Source organism: Cololabis saira, chromosome 1, assembly GCF_033807715.1.
Source record: "Cololabis saira isolate AMF1-May2022 chromosome 1, fColSai1.1, whole genome shotgun sequence".
Lineage (NCBI taxonomy): Eukaryota > Metazoa > Chordata > Actinopteri > Beloniformes > Belonidae > Cololabis > Cololabis saira.
Window position 1 is genome coordinate 33,619,966 of NC_084587.1, and position 24,250 is coordinate 33,644,215.

The following is a 24,250-nucleotide window of genomic DNA, read 5'->3' on the forward strand; positions in this document are numbered from 1 at the left end:
TATCAGCTTACGTTCAACATTGTCTTTTATATTCTGAACATAAAAAAGAGAAACGCAAAAAGTAAAAATTCCAGTTTATCAGTAAATATGTACCTCTGCTCATCTTATATCTATTTCATACATTATTTGTCCCATTAATTTCTCTTTCAGGTGGATGAATAAGCATTTCCCCCCTACTCTTTGTGCACAGTCTTAATGATTCAAATTGATTAGTATATTAAAAAATATATATATTTAGTTTATTGATCTACATTTTGTTGTTTGGTTATTTAACTAAACATATACTAACAGTAAGCTTTAGGTTTAACATAGTTTAGAGCTATGAGATGTATATTTAAAGATATATTATACATTTTTACTTATATAATTGTATTTTTTTTACATTTAACAACGTCATCATCATGGTTACATAGTTCTGACACTCTTTTGTCGCATTGTCATACATTATATAATTAACATGTATAGTTAACATGTAGTTAACTATATTCAAAATAGTAGCACATTTATAATGAATAATATTCTTAACCAAAAGTGCACACCTATACTGTACATTACATGCATTATACATGTACATGGACTTTAACTCATCCACCTACATGGGCAAACATCTTTGGGATGATTATTTTGAAACATCACACCGGAAGGTGTCCCGTGTATTCAGTAACAGCTTGTGCAGAGAGCGGAGCGCGGATCACCAACAGCGCAGCGTTCAGGCACTTTCAGTCGGACGCGCTCCAGTCCTCTGCAACAGGAGCCACATTTAATTTAAAACTTAGAAAAACACGTATAATATTAATAAGTACAAATATACATATATTTAGACACATGCAGAGCAAATTATCAAAATAGTGAACTCGGACTTTTGCTTTATCGCAACAAAGTTGCAGATCAAGTCCTCAGACTTGATCTGCAGGGATGGCTCGGGTCTGCAGCTGAGCAGCGGGACAGTGCGCTGCCAGCTGTGCAAGGGGAGGTCTCCACGCAAAGGTAAATAGCCACTTGGTTTTTTAATAATCTCCTTTTAATGAAATTAAATGTGTTTTTTTGGCTGATGCAACTTTGTCTAACTTCTGATGGGCGTCGTTTCCTCTGATCATACTTTTTTTATTCCTGTTGAGAGCGAAGAATCAACTTTCTGTGACTTTGGAGAGCTGGAGGTTGACGTTTTCATGATAGCGTAAAGGCATTAAAGTAGCTTTCCATGCTTTATTTTATTTAAAAAACAAATAAAAGACAAAAAAATCTGATTTACACTTCTGATATGATGCCCATCAACGGTGACGCGTATGGCCCCTCGGTATTATCTGAAAAAACACAGTTTTCCACGTGATTTTTATTAATGACCTGTGAGCCTTCATGTGGTCTGTTGCCTTTTACAGACACTAAATATTTGTAAATTGAGGTTTTAACATCGGTGACAGATGATGAGACAACGGATAATAAACCGTCGATGCTGACAACATAAACGCAGTTGCGTTTTATTTCTTGTAGCGCATAAAAAGGGTCATAAACCAGGCTTTTGTACCATAGGCTACGTTGGATGTTTGACCTCTGTCTGTCTCCTCCGATACTCCAATACTTCACACGAGCTGATAAATAGTGATATGAAGAGAATGTGCGCTTGTCTCTTACTGGCACAGTTTAATTCCAGTGTGACTGATGAGGGATTGTTCTGTGACTTTTTTTCATGTTCAGCTGGCACAAATATGATTGCTTTTTCCAAATTGAATTGACAAGGGATTCCTATCTTGGGCCAGACGTGCTGTCCTGCAACACTATCCATCCATCAATTTCTCCGTTTATCAAACATTGTCACACCAATAAAAATCAGCAGACTTCTGGTAACCTCTGCCAGTCATTTCATTGCTTTATTTGACACTTGTTGAGCAAATTTTTCACATGCAGCTGCAAAGAGAGTCAGCACCCTGGGCTGTTTTTATGGGCTGCTCATGCAGCAGTTATCAACAATAAAATTAACGAGATGTATCCATTTAATAGTCTTTGTGATGGAGCTGAGAAGTAACACTTAAAACTCATGATCGAGTTAATTTCAGTTTATTCACTGATAAAGCCTTTAGGTTCATGAGTCAAATAATTGCTTACAGCATTACAGTTATTTAGAACTTTGCAAACTAAATATATGTCCACTATATACTGAGCCAAGCCACGGTGCTGTGCATCTCAAATAATGAATGTTTAGATTTCTAACACTGACCATATTTTATACCTAGCTCTAATCAGTTGTCAGTTTAAAAAAAAAATATATTTATTTTTAGTACCCAAGGCCAAATAATCATGAGTGACAACTAAGTAAAAAAAAAAAAAAGTTTTAAAAATAAAAGCCTGGAGTGAAAATGTTTTTTTATTTGTGGATGTCAAAAAGTGGTAAATGTGAACGATGTGCGAGTTAGATTTAATGCAAAACAGGCATTTAATATGCGTAAAGATACATGTGGGTGGGGGATATTTTTTCAGCCTTTTATTATTAAACTGCTATGAGCACCAACATAGCTTTTATTTGTGAGCCTGCTCTGCAATTTTGCTGGTGTACCCTTTTATATTTATATACATATATACATACATATAGCACTAAAGTTTGTCCATAGACATGTTGGCAGAAGGTGGTCCTATGAATTGAAACATTAATTTAGATATCAGATCTAGAGAAAAAGTACTTCATGTTGGTACTTTCTTAGAAATCGGACCTTTTCTCTTCCTTGATGCCTGTTTGCCCCCATCTTTATTTTCATTCACTTTTCAATAATGCAAGCTCTGCTGCCTGGGGGATCACTGTTTTTAGCCGGACATCAGACCTCTCTTTTGTAATGATTTAGTGTTCAAAGAATTTGATTTGGCTGGTCAGGATGGGCCAGCACACATGCAGGGAACATTTACAAAGGACATATATTGATTAACGGACGCTGGTCTACAAACATGATAGAAGGTGAAGTAAGATAATGGCTTTTTTCTATTGACTTCTTCCAACTGACATGAAAGCTCAAGGTTTCTCTGGTTTAACATGCTTTTGTTGGATAAACAAAGACAGACAATTGTTGTGACGTAAGACTGGGAATGTCTGGAGCCGATGACTTCGTTACCTTTGAATGTATTTCACTTTATTTTTACAAGATAAACTTTCAGATGTGATTTTAGGTTAGATTTTATTCTTACATGTTATCTGTTGACTATATTGCAAAACAAAAAAGTGAAGGCCTTATGCATCTGTGACTGACACACTTGTAAGGATTTGCCTTCAAGTATTACAGAGTTGAAATCAATGAATGTCGGGTCTATGGAGGAACAACACTTGTACCTAAGCAACCGCACCACCGCCGATGTGATTGCCTACATAGATACAGTGATTAAGCATCAGTTTGAAATCCTGATACAACCAGAAATGTGTTCATTTGGTTTTTGGTCAAGGATAAAATCAGTGATCAGATCATGGGAATTATTCTCAGAAGGAGGCTGGGTTTGTATTAACAGTCAATTAAAACTTAAGACATGCTTTTAAACAGAGATCAAGTAAAATTAAAAAAGACATTTATCTTTTTTTCAAAAGTTGACACTTTTTTTGTCTAACTTAAATGTGACATCCTCTTCTTAAAACACTACAGGGATACAGTGTAGATTAGCCCCATTATTACACATGCCTATTCACCACTGTTTTCTAGCCGCTGCTTTATGAGGGGTGGAGTAGCCTTACTATTGCCACGGCCATCTTTTTCATGATGGGCCTCTTTTGAAAGCGTTGGTACAACTTTGCTCTACTTTTTACAGAAATACACTGATGGTTATGTCAAAATGGATAAAGATGCCAGACTGGATAACTATGCTATAATTGGGGTCTGTGATGTCACAGTACCCTGCAAAGCTGAACGGTATTGCGTTAGACTTACAGGCCTTAAACAAAGTGGCAAAGTTGATAGGCTTGAGGAATGAGAGTCCCAAATTCAGAAGAACAGGGGGCAAGAGTGCAAAGCAATAAAAATATTTAAAAAAATAACTGATGTTACAAGATCCGAAATACCAAAAACCAGAAGAAACCTGGGTGAAAACAGGTGATTAACTCATGGGAAATACAACTTCGAGTATAACAAGAAAGCACTACTGAACCACAACAGGAATTCAAGTTATATACAAAATAGTAGGAGCACAGAAGCAAAGATCAACACTAAACTAAGAGCAAAACCAAAATGTAGCTTTACTCAAATTCGAACTCCTGAGACCATGACAAAAGTCAAAAGCTGTCTCAAAGCTTTTGTTTTGTTTTTTTTTCTTGAATTTTCTTTAGTCCTTTCAAACACACAGCTGTATGGATTCAAGCAAAAAAAAAAAAAAAAACAATTCTCCTTATTATCAATGATATGCTTATGCAACCATCCATGTGACAGTTAAAATGTACACCAACCTTTAGTTTATTTTCCCACCAACTTTATGTTATTGCCACTGTTGTTTTTGGTGCACAGACTCGCAGAAGGACAGGTGAGGGGTCACTCAGCTGTCTCGCAAACTAATCTGTGGTGTGTGAACGCAGATGTGAGTTTGGGGATCTGCACACAGAATTCTGAGGAGACAGATGGTGGACTGAACTGCTTTTTCCTGGCTGCCAACTTCCTAACACTTGGTGAATTGAGATTAGGTCTGTTAAATTGTCTAAATCAATATATTTCTTCCCCCTAGATTCCCCAAATTGCCTCAGTTTCAATATGAGGATAATTAATACTTTAATAGAAAGGGGGAAAAAAAACAAAGCCATTCTCTGTTTGTGGAGAAAAAAATGTATGGTACCACCAGCGTGTAATAATAATCAGCTAAAATCCGTGTACCTGGGAGAGTTTTATTTATTACAATTCCTAAACACAGAAGGTTCTTTACATATGCGCTATACATTGATAATTACATTATATTACATTTTATTCAGCAGATGATTTAATCTGAAGTGATTTACAAAAGAGATGAACTCCATTGAGCCAAAATGTGGAGACAGACTAGCAGTATGCTAAAAGTGCAATGTTAAATTCAAGAAAAAGAAATAACAAAAACCTGATGTCGTATTTTCAAATGTTGCTCATAGTGTTGGAATAAAACATTTGTATCTCTTCTCATGAAATGATTGTAAATAAAAAAAAAGCGATTATTTCTAAAGACAAAATTATTTCAACCTTATGGGCAACAGTGTATAATGGAAAGCCTGCACAACAGAGTTACTGCTGCAATTACTAATGAAATATAATGAAGGTGAATATGCCAAATGGCAGACTGTCTGAAGAGCTGACCACTTGACACTGCCCTGCTCATCTGGAAAGCCTCATGGTGAAATTACTGCTCTTGATCTCTCAGACGTACTGTACAAGAGGGTTAATTATGGATTTTAGTGTCATTCAGATGTTTTTTTATTTAATTTTTTTTAGTGATGCACCGAAATGAAAATTTGTGGCCGAAACCGAAACCAAAATTAATAATAAACACTTGGCCGAATACCGAACAATACCGAACATGGTTCTTCAGCAGTTTTTCATTTATTTTGCCAATTTTTTCACCATTGCATAAATCAAATAAATTTGATTTAGGCATGCTTTTCAAAGAAAAAAATCTTTTACAAAATTACAATGTAGAAAATATTTATTGAACATAAAATAATGAACAGTTTTTAATTTCCCAGCATTATGTTGTTTTGGTTCCACCTCCTAAAAAAAGGTAAAAAAAATAGTTTTTGGTTGGCCAACGATTTATGTAGTGCGCAATGTTACGGGACGGAGCGGCCAGTCTATTTCCTTATTTTACAACGCCGTTATTAATTGTTCGGTTTTTTCCCCACTTATTCCACCGAACACCGAAAGTGTTTTTTTGCCATTTTCGGCCGAACAATTTCGGTTACCGAACAATCGGTGCATCACTAATTTTTTTTGTCTTAGGAAATTTTTACAGTCAAACCGCTAGTTGGGCTGTGTTTTGTGTCGTGACTGATTTCCTAAATAACGCTGTGTTTTTAGTCAGTCATGATTGTGAATAACTCACGTGTTCATAACTGTAGCCAGCATTACTTATACTTTGTTTTATTCTGAAATTGCATCATCCTTATAGTCATTTTCCACTCTTTGTATATTTTGTTTCACACTAGTTTTGAGTTTACAGACTGTATACACTTCCCAGTTTCCCATTTCCATCGTCAGATTGAGCAGTTCAGTGTTCATTTTTTTCTTGCTTATTTCTTGTTGAGCGCAATCTTCATGTGCTCCTTTTTTTTTTTTTTTTCTTGTAGCCTCACGAACACTGATCTGCTCGTTGGCTGTTCCCTGCCCTGCTTTGCTGACTGTAATTGTGTACCAGCTTTTACTCTGTAAATGAAGCCCTTTGCACTTTTTATCACGGTGTAAACAGTAGTGCAAAAGCTAGTGCATTATTTATAATCAAATATATATTTATTTTTGGTATGTAAAAACACAATGAAAATAATTTGATCATAGTGGGTCTTAGTATTAGGCAAATATACTCTGAAAAGAACAACAACATATAACATTTTTCACCAAGATATTTGTTATCTCACAAAATTGATGCCGTAAAGAAAATAAATGAATTGGGCAATAGTACCCTCTTAATGCTTTCATTGGATAGAAAGTGTAAGTCACAGTCGGGTGCTGCTAATCATCAAGCCCTGATGAACTGGTGTGGGACATTCACATACACAATGCCAAGAGGGAATGACATGAACAATAGTATTAAAGAAGTAATTGCTGATACACATAAATCTGCAAAGGGTAATAAAACAATTTGGAGTTCAGCACTTTATAGTGAAAAAGATTTTTCACATGTAGAAAGCTTTCCAGGCAGTTGCTCATCTTCCCATTTGCCAGGAAATGCCAGGTACCTTAAGGTCAAATGCGCGATGGCTGAAGAAAAACAGATAAAACCCAAGAATTACATCTCAGACCGTTCAGGCCTCACTGGGCTCTACAGTCTAAAAAGTAACATGGAAGCTCTACTGAGGTTCAGAAAACTGCATCTGAGTGGTTTGTAAGTAAATGCCCAACGTCAATGAATTGAAGAAGTTTTGCAAAGGAGAAAAGGTCAAAACTCCTCAACAAAGATGTGAGAGACTGATAATGTCATACAGGAAATAACAAACCGTATTACCAACAAGACTTTTCTTTTTTGCTGAATTTTTCTTAAATAAATAATGTTATATGCTGCTATTTGTCAGAGGTTTTATTTACCGAATACTAAGACCACATCATGACTTTTTCTTAAAAATGTTTAAAATACGCTTTATTTTCTCTATTACGCTTTTACATAAAAACCAGAGAGGATACGAATCCTTGCGTGACTGTATCTTCATCTGAGTCCTCTTCCTGCCACTATCGCATCAGCTTCATTTTCTTGGCATGAGAACTGTTTAGATAATGTGAGACACAAGACGGAGACTGAAGGCAGATGTCTCATCTTATCAGAGTTGGCAACATTGATTAGTTTTACAAGCATGAAAAAAGATCATTGGTAAGCAAAATAGCCTACTAATACAGAAACACATAAAGGGATTCTTACATTCAGTAGAAAGTGGGAACCCAAGATATTACATCATCTCAGAAACATGATTTTATTAATACATTGATTACTCCATGTAAAAAAAAAGTGAATGGTTTGGCACAAGCACAGTATAGTAAAAAGGCAGAGACATTGAAGGCATAGGATCTCAATTTTGATCTTGATTTTCTTACGAAATGCCTGAGAAAATGTTTAAAACTATGTTCCTCAAACAAACGTCAAAAGAGTTTTACATACTGTAGTTCTTCCTCTATAGGGAATGATGTTATTGAATGAATCAGGAATTTCAGTACATAAAGGACATGCACTCAAACCTAAATTGGACAGCCATAATTGCCATTGCCAATCCCTCAGACAGCACTAAATCAATAAATATCAATTATCAATATTTAATATAACCGTATTAGCAGGGGATGACTTTGATAAGCCTTTGTCATGTGCCACAGCATGATTCTAGATTCACAGATGCCTAAAAATGAACTGTTCATAAAAGGAACATTGTGTTTACCTTGAGCAGAAGAAGTATCACTGCCTCTTGGCCCAGAGGCGTCAGGGAAGGACCATTACACACCATCGAAACATACGGTACAGATGACCCCATGCTCCAGAAGGCTTTTGGAAGAAATTGACACTGTGTGCTCTGGACCAAAGATAAAAAGGACCACCCAGTTTGTTATCAGCAAAAAGTCCAAAAGCCAGGCCCTTTGATGATGTGTCTTCGTACTGCTGCCTGTTGCAAAGGTGATTCATATTTCTGTGATGGCAGCTTTGATGCACCAAATTACGTAAAGATTTCACAGCAACAGACACATGCGACCATTTTTTTCAGCAACCAAGTTGTGATTTAAATAAAAAATCAACACCGAAAGGTTTGAATAAAATTAAACTGCTTCACCGATAAACACTGCAACAATTAATGAACAAATATATGATTAGCAACTTAATAAGAGGTATTAAAGGTATTGTGAAGGGCTTTACAGGGTGTTTGAATGACCTGCTGTGTTTCATCGGCTGATATTGTAAATCATTCACAGGAATGTAACTTGTGCCTTGGTTTTCATTCATGTTTGACACTGTGAGCAACACTGGGATATACACAGTTATTTTATAATATTTTGGCACACAGTTGAACAACTAGTTCTCCCTCTGGCTGGCTTTTTGTTTGTGAGACTCCACAAGGGCATTAAAGGCCTGTGATAACACCATAACTAATGAATGAAAACAGGGAATGATGATCTAAAGCATCTTTACTCATGCATTCAGCGTAGTATTTGGCTGAGCAGAGCACTTCACTCCTGCCGGAAAACACTGAGCACTATGGTGAACATAGACGCTGGAGAGAATTCAGAGTCATTCAGATATTACAAATTAAATATATCACCTACAATCACAAATGTTTTTGGCCAAATGTACTTCAAGGAACACTAGTACAAACACATACACAGACATGCATAATCGATATGGAGAATGACATTAAGCTTGATTTAGGCTTTTATACGACAACTACCTGTATAGTGCGGGACTTATGTCATCGCTACCATTACATGTTCATTGTTGTTGGTGTAATTACACCACCAAATACTACAGTAGGTGGTGACACTGTAGCTTGCAGGGCTGAGATTTCTTTTGTTTACCTCTTTTGTGTAATTCAGACAATTCAGCAACAGGTGAAACATATTGCTCTTTACATATGCAAAACATGATTTATTTTTATTTGTGATCAAATAATTTATTTTGCTTGAGTGACTTCTGAGTTTCCGACTGCTATTGCCCATAAAGAAAAAGAGGTTTACAGACATGGCCAACTGTGTGTGTTTTGATCAACCTGTTGGAAGACCCATGACCTGTGCCAGAGACCAAGCTTTCTGACACTGGGCAGCGCATTTGCTTCCTTAATGCCTTGATGCTCTTAAAATGTCATTGTACCCTGAATGGATACAAGACACCCTGTACCAGATGCAGCAAAGCAGCCCCAGAACATAACTGAGCCTCTTCCATGTTTCACAATAGCTGCACTCTTCTTTTCTTTGAATGCTTCCTTTTTGCATCTGTGAACATAGAGCTGATGTGACTTGCCAAACGTTTTTGTCTCATCTGTCCAAAGGACATTACTCCCAGAGGCTTTTTGGTTTGTCAATATATATTTTTACAAATTCCAGTCTGGCTTTTTAATGATTTCCTTTGAACAGCGGAGTCCTCCTAAGTTGTCCACTTTGGTTCAAACGGTTATGGATGGTGCGATCTGACACTGATGTACCTTGACCTTGGGGTTAACTGTTCAAGCTCTGTGGAAGTCATTCTGGGCAGGTTAATGTAAATGTTCTCATTTACATTATCCTGCTGAGAACTGAACATATTAGCATCATATCTGATGGATGGTTAAGTAATGGAATATTTCCATAACTATTTGTGAAGACAGTTGGTCAAGGCTTTGCCAGAAGATGGACTGGCAACTTGTCCAGGTTGTATCCCTGTATTTTGCCTGAGGAGAGCTGGGATAGGGTCCAGCAGACTCCTGTTACCCTGAGTAAAAAGAAGCAGTTATAGATGGTGGATGAATGGATCTTTCAAGGTTGGACATGACAACTTTTAAAATATCTATAAACATAGAACTTCATTACGAGTTGCAAGTGGTACCAAGTGAGCCTATTTGTTTTGCAAATTACCTAGTTTATGTCATCAAGAAATATAATCAAGAAATAATGCCAATTTCAGCAAATATTACAAAAACACACATACCAACTGCAACTTTAATTTAAAAGTGACTGATATCTGAATAGTGTCATTTATACAGACTGATGCAGCCATTGCTTCCACACATTTCATATCTGAATTAGAACTTAAGAGGCTGTTGGAATTACCTGGAAACACTATTGTAAAGATGCTCATTAAGAAATGTTATTGACTTTGTTTTAGAAATATATTAAGAGTTTCTGTTGTTATGGCAACTATCAAGTCGACGAAAGTTCCGGTCCCTGGTCTGAGTGAATGCTGGCATGAGATTCTGCCGCAGCTCTCCGGTCTTTGTTTATTTCATTTTATCTGATTTAATGGTGATCTCTTCTTCTTTGGCGGTCACTCGTCTATTGCTGTTCTGCACATTCATCATCATTTGGCATCTTAATATAAAGGTCTTTTATGAATATGTGGCTTCAATAACCTACTTGCCACGCCTTGGCTCCTACTCAACCCCTTCTTTCTGTATCTCTCGACTGAGCAAAGAATGTGGACCAGAAGGTTGATTATGTCGTCTTTATTCTTCTTCTGGACTGCCTTTCTCCTTCAGTTGAAGTCATTAACAGCCCTGCTCCAGTACTCGGCTGATGAGCTCCTAAAACTTCGCTACATCTGGACTATTCCACCACAGCTATTGAAGCTCTATCCTCACATTGCTTACCATCCTCATTGGAGATATATCCGCAGTGGATCCTGAAATGAGCTTCAACAATAATGACTCCTCCTTCATTAACTCCACAGTGTACCAGCCAGCCTGGCCACGTCGACTTTCTTTTACGAGCGACTACAGTGAGCTGTACTTAGTACTATTTAACAATCATTCAATTTTGGGCAAGGGACATCTCCTCCAGGATCTCATCACTGACCACAAGTATGACTTTTTTTCAACAAAGCATCTCCCTCTGGGTTTATTTACATCTGTCAGCCCCATGTCTGGTGGTGGGGGAGGTCTCACAATAATCTATCGCAGGAATAAAGCCGGGCATACACTGTGCGATTATCGGCTCGTTTTGAGCCGATTTTCCAGTCGTGCGACTTTTTTTTGATCGGGCCCGATTTTGACCCAATCGTTGCTCGTGCCTTGTGCAGTGTACGTGGGGTAACGACGAGAGATTAACACCTCACGACGAGCTCCCGATCACAAATCGTGAGGTCGCAAGAAAATCAAGCATGTTTGAAATCCTGGTCGCTCCTCGTGAAGGCATCGCACAGTTGAAGCCGTGCTGCGACCCGATTTACCTCATCCTTTCACAGAGAGCATGCGCAATCTCTGATGTCACCTCAAAAACTATTATTTGTAGTTTAAGTGTTGCAAATTCACATTACAAATCATGTTTTAATAGCAAAAACAAGACCGCAATTCCACGTACGGTGCGCGTCGCCGCGACGCTACGCCGTAGGCTCTGCGTTGGTGTAACGCGGAACCATAAATCAGCCTTCAGTGTGTGCGCTGTCTGCTGTAGGCCGTCAGGTCACCCACCTTTTCGTGTCATCTCATTCCCACCTCCTGCGTGTAAATTCTTTTCACTTTAAAAAAAGAGCTATTTATGTTAAGCATAGGATAAAAGTTTGAACTCGGATTTTTGGGAAGTATTTTCAAGATCGTTATTTTAATAGCGGGACTATTTCCAGCGGCGCCTGTGTCGAGGAGCGCTTCGGACCCGTCACGTGATTGCGCTGGACCAATAACAGCGGCCCCTGATGTAAACAAACCTGACGTCATACAATGTTGGCGCAACCTCGTCTTCCCAAATATGTAGAAAAATACAATATAATGAGCCGAAAAGTGCACAAAAATGACTAAAACAGTGTTATATGATGCCACAATGAAGATGAATTATAAACTAAAGTGAAATAATAAAAATCGCCCATAATGTGATTTCGTTTTTATCATTGTGCTGTACTGTTCGGAACAACTCTTTTTTCTCTTCTCATTTTGCTGGGACGTCGGGTTCCTCCGCCAGACACAACTTTTGCGGTATGCGTTCATTGTTATGTCTAAAAAAGATTCGCAGTGCCCACCCAATCAGAAACGGTACAGATATTTTATTATATATTATATTTCCAGTACACAGAGGTCCGACGGGAGGATAATGATCGTATAGTGTGAGCAGACGGGTCGCATCCGAGCATCGGCTCGTACAGTGTGAGAACATAAATCGTGGGCTCTGAACTTTTGAACTCCGCGATCTAGTCGTGCAGTGTGAGATGGGGCAGTCTCATACGATTTAAAATATCGCAGTGTATGCCCGGCTTAAGTCTCACTAGTTTCTATGCGTGCTCCCTGATCATTTGAGTCCTTAGCCTTAAAACTGAATGGGCCCTGTTCAACTATTGTTGCAACTTGTGGCAGGGTGGAGGAGGTGCAGCCACTCAGGCTGATGGGACACAGGTGTGTCCCGTCAGCCCCACCCTGCCAGCCTTATAAGAGGAGAAGCTGCTGCTGAGACTGGTGGGTGATGCTGGGGGAGAAGGTGCTTGGGCACGTGTGTGTGTGCTTTCGTGAATAAAGGATTCTACACAGAAACTCCGTGTCCTCTCTATCCTGTCGGTCGGGCCCCCGTAGCACTCACCGTGCTACACTGGCGCCCAACATGGGGCCCGACGGGATGGAGAAGGGAGGCACGGAGCGGGCCCTGGATGCGCTCTCCCATGCCATGGCGGACCTGGCAGCCGTGCTTCAGGGCCAGGGAGAGCAGCTCACGATGCTAGAAGCGCTTGTGGCCGTGGAGCGACCGACACCTGTGCCACGTTTGAGGTTCGCCGCAGCAGCGCGGGAGGGGCTGGCGGCGCCGCAGCTGAGAGGCCGGGAGGCAGAAGCCAAGCGACGGCTCCCGAGACGGTGGGACCCGCGGAGCAGCCCACCCCGGCACCACGCCTGAGGTTCGCCGCGGCAGCGCTGGCGGGGCTGCAGCCGACCGGCCGGGAGGCAGTGGCTGCAGGTCGCCAGGCGGAGGCGGAGTCGGAGGTGGAGGCGGACCGGCAGCCGGAGCAGGGCTGCGTCAAGGAGGAGGCGGTCCTGGACGCACCAGTTTCGGGGCAGTGCGGCATGACGGAGGAGGCGGTCCTGGAGGCGGACCAGCGGCCGGCGCGGGGCCGCGTCATAGAGGAGGGGGTGGTCCTGGACGCACCATCGGCCCGGTCCCGAGAGCGGCGTTCTCGGCGGTTGGCCCGGCCGAGAACGCCTCCTCCACCCTGTGTGTGGCAGGGTGGAGGAGGTGCAGCCACTCAGGCTGACGGGACACAGGTGTGGCCCGTCAGCCTCTCCACCCTGCCAGCCTTGATAAGGCGGGGCTGGACAGCAGCAAGGGTTCATGGGAGACTGAAGCTGCTGTTGATGTCGGCTGAGGTGCTTGGGCACGTGTGTCCTGGGTGTTCTGGTAAATAAAAGGTTCTGCACTAAACTCCGTGTCCTCTCTATCCTGTCGGTCGGGCCCCGTAGCACTCACCGTGCTACACAACTGTTTACCGTCCACCTAAGCCCAGTTCTGACTTTATCAGTGAATTTTCTGCTTTTCTTAGTTGCATTTCCTCCCTCTCATCAACTGTAATTTTACTTGGTGATTTCAATGTTGATATTGACAGTACTCATAATTATTTCACCAAAGACTTTTTATACTGCATTAACAGGTAGCAGTTTTTTGATTTTCCCTCCCAATCCAAAGATCATATCTTGGCCCTCACCTGCTGCATCGGTGTTACCTCCAAGTGCTCTGCAACTTTCTGGCCACAAGCTTGTTTCATTTAATGTCAATATCACAGTATCCAAAAATAAATTGTCTTGAACCATCTGTTTTTGTGGTATCAAGGACATTGATTTAGATGCACTGGCCACTGGAATCACAAACCTCCCTAATATTGTCCTGTCATCCACTCCTGATGAACTGCTTTCCGATTACAACAACAGCCTGCCTAATCTGATTGACACTGTAGCCCCCTTAAAAGCACAGACTCTTTTACCCAATCTGCACTCTGGTTTAGATCTGAACTTTGTCAGGTCAAAGCCAAAGGTTGTTTACTGGAATGTCTCAACAAGAAAACTGGTCTTTCTGCCCACAAGAACAAGTTTACGAATCACATTCTTATCTAAAAGGACTCTCTCTCCACTGCAAAATCAAATTACTACGCAGATTTCATCAGTCTTCGTCATTGTAATTCACAAGCATTATTTTCCCTGGTTAACAAATCATTGGATCCACCTGACTATCTCCCTGCCCATCTTTACTCAACCGATTGTTGCAATTCAATTACAGCATTCTTTAAAAAAAAAAGATAGACTATATTCATCAGCAATTAACCCGTTATATCTTATTCTCCTCACCTTTCCAGGAGTTCCAAATCCCTTTGTCCCACTTACTCTGTAGTTTTAAATTTCCCCTGCAGTTGATTGTCTAAACTCATCCATAAATCTAAGTCATCTGCTTGCTCACTAGATCCACTCCCCACTTCTCTGCAAGCCTCCAGTCATTCTCTGACCCCTCTAATCTAACTGCTTTTTTCCCATACACTTCCCTCTCTGATTGGCTACAGGACATGAGATCCTGGTTCTCTCACAACTTTCACAAACTTTACAGTGGTAAAACTGAGGTCCTCCTCGTGGGCATTAAATCCACTAAGATTTCTTTTCTATTTCTTCCTGTCCCCAGGTTAAGAGTCATCCTCGATAGCACTCTGTTATTCCAGTCCCATATTAACAATGTCACTCTGGTTACTTCCATCTACAAAATATCTCACTTCCGTGCCCGTCTCTCACACCCAACACAACTACTATTTCAGTCCATGCCCTGGTTACGTCCCGTCTTGATTATTGTATTTCTCTTCTGTTTGGCTTGCCTGACAAATCCCTTCAAAAAGGGCACCATGAATTATTACCCTCACTTCCCTCAATTATACCCCCCCTTGTCATGGAGAAACTTCACTGGCTCCCAATTCAATTCTGTGTAATCTATAAAACTTTACTACTCACTTATAAGGCTATCAACAACCTCACCCCTCTGAATGTCACTGAGCTTCTCCACATTAACATACCCAGTCGTACTCTCAGGTCTTCCTTCTCCATTCATTTCACCCTTCTTGTCCACCATGGGATTGAGAGCTTTCAGGTGCTCAGCCTCCTGTCTTCAGCACTCTCTACCACGGGATATAAATCATTCTGACACCGTAACTACTTTAAAATCTGCCTTTTTAGAAGAGGCATATTCCTTTTAATTGTGGAACTGAAATGAATCCAATTTTGCACGTATTTACTATTTTTACTTTTATGTTTTACAGTGTTCTTTTTATACCTTGACATTTTATTGTGGTTTGTGTATATTTTGTCTTATGTACATTGATGTTGAGTGCCGTAAAAGGTGCCTATAAATAATACGCTTCATTATTTTTATTATCATAAGCAAACACGTCTTTGCATCCATATTCTCTCTTAATGGCCAGGTTATCTGTCCAGCCATTTCTTTTTATGTGTTGTCATTCCCATCACTCCTCACTTAGGTTCTTGCTGAATTTCATCACACATCATTTATCTTCACGCATAGATGGAATACTAATATACTCAATATGCCAAAGCACTGCTGTCTCCCACAGTGAAACTTTCAAGTTGCAAGGTCAAGTAAAAGTTAAACACAAGGACCCATGAAGGATGGATGATCACATAACACTCACACACACAGAACAACACCAACACACAGGCTCACACACACACAGAGTGGACGGGAGATGGTCAATTTTACGCTTCAAGAAAGGGAGTGAGAAAATGTGCGGGGATTAGGACTGAAGTAATATGAGAACAAGCCTTGTAGGAGGAGTGAGTGAGTGAGTGAGTGAGTGAGTGAGTGTAGTGGACGATAGAGAGATGGTTAATGTAGAGTGAGAGGAGATAATGAAATAATGAAAAGGTAGAAAGGAAGCTAAGCAGCACAACAGCACAGGTGTGAAAAGGAATGATTATAATCACTGATGGGTGAACAGGGTTAGATAAGAATAATAGGTGAATGCACAAAACTCAGAGTAAGTAACTGTTAATGAACAGGAGGGAGACTATACTGTAGGTAGATAATGAAACTAATAACTTTCAATTTCACCGTCAGTCAGAGAAACTAGAAGAGAAGCATGAAAATAGAAAAAATTATTACAGCTAGGAGAAAGGAATCAAATCAAATTTATGCTAACACATTTTTTGAGCTGAGAAGTTGTTTAACACAAAACTAATGAGAACGTATGCATCATGGAGTTTCAATCGGAGAAAATAGTGTTGTGGCTGTGTTTCCCATAAATCCAAGAAGATATGCCCTGCCTAGTGAATATTTTATATTCATATACTTCAGTATATGAATTGCAATTTTAAGCAATTTTAAAGCCTCTTTTTCGCATATTGTAAAACACAAAAATAAATGATATATGCTTTTTCCTCACACAGCATGGCTCCATGTTGCTCTGTAACACTCCCACCATATATCAGTCAAACGTAGCCGTGGATACCAGCTCTGTCATCAGACCCACGTCAGCTCCATAGCTGCGGGAGGATGTTTACAGCAGTATATCCTGCTTCATACTGTATATTTCTTATATTTCTTTTATGTGATTTCAGAAAAATTAACATGGAATTGTAATGAATGTGAAATTAAACAATAAAAACCAAAGCTTGTTTTTTTAACACAAGCTGTAAATATATTTATGTTCTTTTTAATATGCAAAAGTATGGCGTGTTTAGTTTAAAATTAATGTGTGACAGAATTACACAGATCAACATCATAGTAGCAGGAAATACATTGCTATTACAGTTCTTATACAGTTGTTGTGGTTGGTGTCAACCCAAGTTATAGTTATATTTCTAGCGAGGTGCATGTCAGGCTATAGTGAAGGTTAGGAAAGATGCAGAGTTCCAACCTACCAACAATGTATGACAGGCAACGGGAGTGTTTTTGATCAACAAACCGTCCTTGGCTGTGGTCATATTGCTCTGTAGCACAACAAATACATGTTACAGTGAGGCAGCCCTTTCTGTTACAAAAAGAAAGAGGCACCCCAACAATATGATGGAATAAAACAGAGGGGAAGGGTTTAGTGGTAGGGGAAAAGGTGAAGTTGGGATTGGTCCAATGAAAAAAGGAACATAAAAAGCAGTAGTAGCAGAGTCAATGTTAAAGAATGTTAATGTTAAAGAAACAAGTCCCTCAGAGCAACAACCTGGTGGAAAATCCTGAAACATTCTCATCACCATCCAGAATGCAATTGTTTATTTTTACATTTTGGGATATTCTCTGTTTTCTTTTAATATTTAAAACTGTCTAAATCAAAATGTTCATACTCAGTCTTAAAGCCCCTATTTTTTGTCTCTCCTACATAACACTAGATCCCTTTTTTTATCACATGTTGTTTGCAGTTGAAGCAACTTCTGATTTATCTTTATCAAATTTACAATGGTGTTGTTATGTAGACATTTTTTTTAAATCTCCACCTGAATAAACTTTCTCAGATTTGGTTGACAATGGTAGTCAAAAGATATTTAGACAAACACTGAAATGGAGCAGGTTTTTTGTTTCTTATCCACCAGGTGAAACTAAACTTTTAAATCTTCCTAATCTCAGATAACTGTAGCTAAGTGTAGCTTTAAGAAAAGAGATTAAAACTCTCATAACACTGACTTAGTTATACTCATGTTATTTACACAATTCTAAAACAACTCTATTTTAGGTATAGAAAAGTTGCTGCTACCAAAATTAAGCACAACAAACTCTACGTCCATTGCAGACATAATGCTAGGAAGCTTCTTTAATTGCCATGATTGGAAACATTTAACCGAAAAATATGGTCAACTCCAGCCCTGGAGGCTCCAAAAAGGAGAAGCTTTAAAAATCTGTGACAGCCTTGTGTTTACAGCCTACAGCCATTGCACTTAATAACCACAGGAGTGTCTGCGGTCAGTGACATCAGTGTGACATCGGTATCACATTGAAGAGATTAATTATTGTGCTTTTTGCTCACAGAAAACATCCCTGTTTAACCAGACAGGGATAATGTGCTCCTAATGCGCTCTGTGTGTGTGTGTGTGTGTGTGTGTGTGTGTGTGTGTGTGTGTGTGTGTGTGTGTGTGTGTGTGTGTGTGTGTGTGTGTGTGTGTGTGTGTGTGTGTGTGTGTGTGTGTTTGTATATGACACTGTAAACACAGACTGGATCAGCAAGCAGTCAGTGTTGATGAAATAAACAACTGTGTTTATAAAGCTGACATTTTTTCAACATACATGCATAAAAGATTTTACTCTTGCCAACAGAGAGCACCTTTAAAAATCTTCAAAACACTATTTCTCTTGTTTCACACAGTGTTACAGAATTCTGCCATACATCAATTTTTCATGAACAGGAGATTCTCATATGTGGACTTGATATGAGCCTTTCCTTTTATTATGCACTATATCAACTCACTAGTGGAGTTTTTTTTAATAAACTCAGCTGGGAAGGAATTCCAAAACCCTTTTGTTGCTTTGGCAGCATGAGGGAATGGGCTTTTAATATTCAATATACTCGCCTTTATCATAAATAGTTTATCATGTATGTAGAAGAGAAGGACTACTGTGACACGTATCTCAACCCACTCTGATGAATTATGATATGGAGATCAAATACAGGAGCTGAAAAAATAAAATATATATTACATATGCAGGTCTGGCTTTGACTAACACATGTGGACAAACAATGGCCACTGAGATAACTTGAAACTAACAAAAGCAATAAATAATCGTTTACTGAAAACTGACTAATGAAAATCAGACAGTGCTTTTGAATGGTGGTTCAGTGGAATAATAATCATAATTTAAAAAAATAAATTAACTCTCCTGGACAAGTTAGTTGGCATCCTCAACTATTTTATTTCACAACCTTTTGATGCAGATTCTGAATCCAAGCAATATCTGTAGCTCTCCATATGACTTCAACACCTTCAGACATTGTTTGACCCACTCCTTGCAGGCAGATTCAGGCACTGTCAGTGTTTGTCCAGCACATCGATACGTGCATTTAATGCTTGTTGCTTTATAGTTTCCAACTATGTGGGGAAATTCTGCAACACACTGGTGGTCACAAATGGGAAAAGCAAAAATTGTGGTCTGACTGAAGAGATACACATGCAGTGGAAAAGCTGTACAAAGCAGCACCAGATATAAACTCTGACCTTTTTTTAAAAAAAAAATATTGCTGGGAAAAAAAGATATTAACTAAAAAACTATATAACGCTCAGCTCCTGTTTAAAATCCTAATCTCTGACAAAAAATAGTAAATCACTTATAATTTTATTTCAGTATTTTAATAGTAATGCAGATGATGGATTGCTTTATTATGCGCCAAGACAACCAGCTGAACTGGTCTTCAGACTTTGGTTGGTCTTTCCCGGCAGTGTAACATTCATATAAAAGGATTTCAAGGTTTTTAAAAGGTGTTAAAAGGGTCAGAGTTACACTTCTGAGCCTTCTGAAGTGCAATTGCACCAGTAGCTTGTTCTAGGTGTTGAAATTGGCTAATTCTAACGATACCAATACATCCAGAAAAATAAAAGCAAAAGCAGTTAAAGGGATTGTGACATGAAAAACAATTTTTTCTTGATTTTTTGTGTTTTGTTGGGTGTCTTGACATCAATTACACCCAAAAAAAAAAAAAACTTTTAACATTCAGTGTATTGTGTGCTTTCTGGGAGTTTCCGTATAATTATGCAAAAACGGCGCATCTGGTTGGGTGGCGGACCTATACGTATAGGTCCGCTAAATCACCGCCCCCTCCACTGTTTAGAGCCCCCTCTGTTCTCATCACCGGAGGACAACTGCTAAAAAGACCCGCGGCCACTGACTGGACTTAAGATAAGGGGACACTGCTGCTTCGCATGCCTTTATTTTTGTGATTGTTTGCTGTGGACTGCTTCGCCGTGCTCCTTTTCCGTGCATGCTTCGCCTGTCGCTCCCGGCTTAACTCTCCGACGCCGCTGTTAGCGTATTGCTTGCGGGGAGCTACGGTGCTGCCTTCCAGTCCTCTGGTCCCGGACTTCATCCCCGGGCTGTAGTCGCCCTGTCTGGGCTGTGTGTGTGGGTGTTTGTGGTTCGGTGTGCGCGTGTGTGTGTGGAGACGGCAGAAGTGTGTAGCAGTTGGGTTGGAGGAGGTTGGGAGGAGGAGCGGGGCAATGATTGACAGGCAAGGGGGAAAAGGACGCGTTTTTCACTGCGCAAAAAACACCGTCATCTCAAAGCCAGGCATGGAGTACTGGAGTGAAGTTTTTCTTGTTACACCTTTTTAGACACATTTGAGGGATATTGGCCAAGACTTTTAATAGTGTTAAAAGCATGTTAAAAATTATGTCACAATACCTTTGAGAAAAAATAAAACAGTGCCATAACTCGTAGTTGTAAAAATAATTTGTAGCTTTTGTAAAAAAAGTTTGTAGCTTTGTAAAAAAAAGTTTGTAGCTTTGTAAAAAAAGTTTGTAGCTTTGTAAAAAGTTTGTAGCTTTGTATCTAAGAGTACAAATATGTTTTGCAAGTGCAAATGTTTTTTTCACACACACAAAATATTTCTACAAGTACAAATATTTTTTGCAAGTACAAATATTTTTTGCAAGTACAAATATTTTTTGCACACGCACAAAATATTTCTACAAGTACAAAGTTTATTTACATATACAAAATACTTGGCATTAATTTGAGCCCATACCAACAGACCACATACACAATGGGGGGAAAAAAGTTGATTGAAGCCTGTAAACAATACATTGAACCGATCCATTATACACGAAGAAGTAATATGTGATCCACTCTGCACAGGCATGGGAAAAAGGGTGACAAGAGGGAGAGATGGACAGAGGAGGAAAAACGTGAAATTGGGGAGAATTATATAGGTGAGGTTTGCTCGATCTGACACTTAAACCAGTTAGATGAGACCATCTCGACAAGGACGACACAGACCTGCTTGCTGCTGTTTCCTGATGTGAATGAACCCCAGGTGACAATTTAACCTCATTAAAGAGGATACATCATGTTTCTCTGGGTTTCTGTCACATTATCATTTTGGTTTGAGGCAGTATCTCAAATGAGAGGCTACATAACAGCTAATATGAAGAAGGAAGTATTTATTATTTTAAATATAATTAATGCAAATTGTCTCTTGTTGAGTCCCGTGATAAAACAAAAAGTAAGTAATGAGGATAATACGTCCCTTTTAATTACCATGTTTATGGGCGGCAAACACTGGGTGATGAAACTCTCTCTGTTGAGTTTTTTAGTTAATTGTCAGTGCAGTGATTAGGAGTGCTGCCTCACAGCTTGAGGGTTCCTCGTTCAAATCCCGCTGGCGTCTTTCTGTGTGGGGGTCGGATATACAGTAGTTTCTCCTCATGCTAGTGGGGGTGTCCCCGGTTACACAGTCCAAAACACACACATGGAAAGAACAATCTGTATTTTAAAAGGAGCTGAGGCTATCACTATAGATTGCATTTCTATAACTTCCCTCCAGGGAATTATAAATATGTTTTCTTTTTTGATGTTAAAATCTACATGACATGCTTTAATTCATTAGCTCTTTCTAATTTAGTTAGACTCATCATTGTGAAAATACAGTGGGATTTTATTTTCTTTCCGACAGGGCCAATATGTAAGAAATGCATCTAACTGAATAACGTGAATTTTATTGATATGCCTTCTAGATGCAGCTATAGATGAGTGATCAGGTATATTCTGTTTCTTACGGACGGAAATCATAGAAGCAGAAAAATGCACTTTTTCCATGTAGAGGGTTCCATCTTCTTTGAATAATTGTGTTTAAAAATATGCACTTTATGTTTTTCTACAGCGTACGATAAAGAAGAAAAATATATATATTTATATGTCAGGTTTTACCTGCCAGCAAAATGTGTGCCATGATAAGTTTACAAGTTTGAGATCTTTGGCTAGAACGTCTGTTGGCTGTCGTTTGAAGTCTGTGAGATTTACAAGATGTGAGAACCTGATCAGATGCAGTAACACTGTCAGGTGAGCTGAAGAATTTCACTAAATTTATGAGGTGATACCCTGACAAAAGAGCACGAGGATTATTGAAAGCATCGTGTTTGTAACTGATCCAGCAGACGGTGACAATGAGAGACAGCAGCGAGCAGAGTGATGGTAGGCGGCCAGATCAGTGGCACTCCAAGAACATTTTTATGAATAATCTCTCAGTTACAGACTGTAGAGCTATGTATATCTGCCTGAGTGAATACAGATGGTCCTGTGGGACTGTGTATTTATTTTCATGTGTCCTTGTACAATGCGTTCCTATTGCATTTTATAAATGATCAGTTTCAAAGAAGGGGTAACATCCAGCTCTCTGAGTTGACTTCAACTAGAAAGAACAATTGCAGTTCTTTAAATGACCACTAGGCATTTAGTCACCATAGCTAGATTTTATATCCATGACAACGTTACTAGAGATGAACCTTTATGTACCACATCAGGCAGAAATATAAAAAGCCACAAATGCATGTATAATTAGGGGGTGTGGTCTTTTGATTGGCATCTTGCTGTAGCCACTAGCAAGCTGTCAAACCTTTGCTGCTTAGCGCTGGGCACTGTCTTGAAGTTGCTGACAGGACGTATCTTCAGGCTTGGCTTTCAGTTATTTATGAAATTAGTTTTCATTGTGATTAATGTAAAAAAAAATTACCCATGTTCATTTTCTTTTCGTAACCGTTTCTTCCTTAGTGCTTGTTTTTGTTTAAAACGTTCCCAGTTTTTATAAAGTTGTCTCTTTTTTTGCTTTTACTTTTAACCTTGCATGTCTATTGTCTTCCTGTTTCATGATTAAACATGTGATTTGCTTTTCATGTGTATTTAATTCAATTCAGTTTAATTTTGTTTGTATAGCGTCTATTACAATACAAGTTTTCTCTAGCCGCTTTCCAGGGACCCAGAACATGACGCCCAAGCAATTATTACATTAACAATGGCAGGTAAAAACTCACCTAGTGGGAGAAAGGTTTTCAGCCAAACAGTGGCATGGAAAAACTCCCCTTTAGGAGGAAAGAAACCGTAAGCAGGACCTGGATCATAAGGGGGGACCCTCCTGCCAGAGGACAGCTGGGCAGAGTAGGAAAAGAGAGAAAAGACAGAGAGAATGAAGAACAGAGAGAGGAGATACATAGATATATTGTAAAAAATGTACAAAAGACAAGATATATTAGTATTAATTATCTGTGAGCAATTACTGATACATGATCAGTTGATGTACTACAGAGATGACTACATAAATAAGTTTAGACAACAGACACTGGGATGGTCAGAGTGTGGGACAGCAGGTTGGACAGCTCTGGCCTGCAAACATGTACAGAAGAGAAAAAACCAGCACAACAAACTACAAGAACAATGGAGCGCAATTATACTCATGGGATATTTTTGATTAATAACTGAGGGTTGATCTGAAGAAAGGAAAGAGAAAAAGAGGATTGAAGAAGGGGTAAGGGGCACTGCTCAGTGGATCATGTTGTTGTCCCCCTGCAGCGCAGGCCTATAGCAGCATATCTACATGAAGCTATGGGTGCTTTCACACCTGTGGCCCGTTTGTTTTGTTCTGATTCAGGGGCTAAATCGATACAGTTGTTTCGTTTCTCGTTCGTGGGGTTTGTGTTCACAAGGCGTCTGTAGCGGTTCAAAGCTGATAACAAATGCCATGCGCGAACCAGCTGTTCTCTGATTGGTCAAATGAACGCAGAAGGAGTTTCCTCTTCCGCACCCCGGGATAAACAACAAGCCCCTTTCACAGAGAGGGCGCAAAGCGCAGACCGCAGCCGCCGGCTTTAGGCTGATTTATGGTTCTGCGTTACACCAACCTCGATTTAACGCGGAACCATAAATCAGGCTTTACCCATTCATTTATGTGAGCTCGGCGCAGAGCGGAGCTCAGCGGCAGGCGAGAGTTAAACATTTTTTAATTTCACCATGCCTCGTTGTGACAACATCTCGGC

The 24,250-nt window shown here is 39.6% G+C and overlaps 1 protein-coding gene across 9 annotated transcripts in view; it reads left to right on the plus strand.

Moving 5' to 3' along the window:
• Nucleotides 1-712: 712 nt before the first annotated feature.
• gcgrb (glucagon receptor b) overlaps nucleotides 713-24,250 on the plus strand; it is a 72,465-nt gene continuing 48,927 nt past the window's right edge. For all 9 annotated transcript variants that reach the window (XM_061720696.1, XM_061720695.1, XM_061720734.1 and 6 more), the window contains exon 1: nucleotides 713-987. The gene's annotated coding sequence lies outside the window, so the exon portion shown is untranslated. The remainder of the gene's footprint in view (nucleotides 988-24,250) is intronic.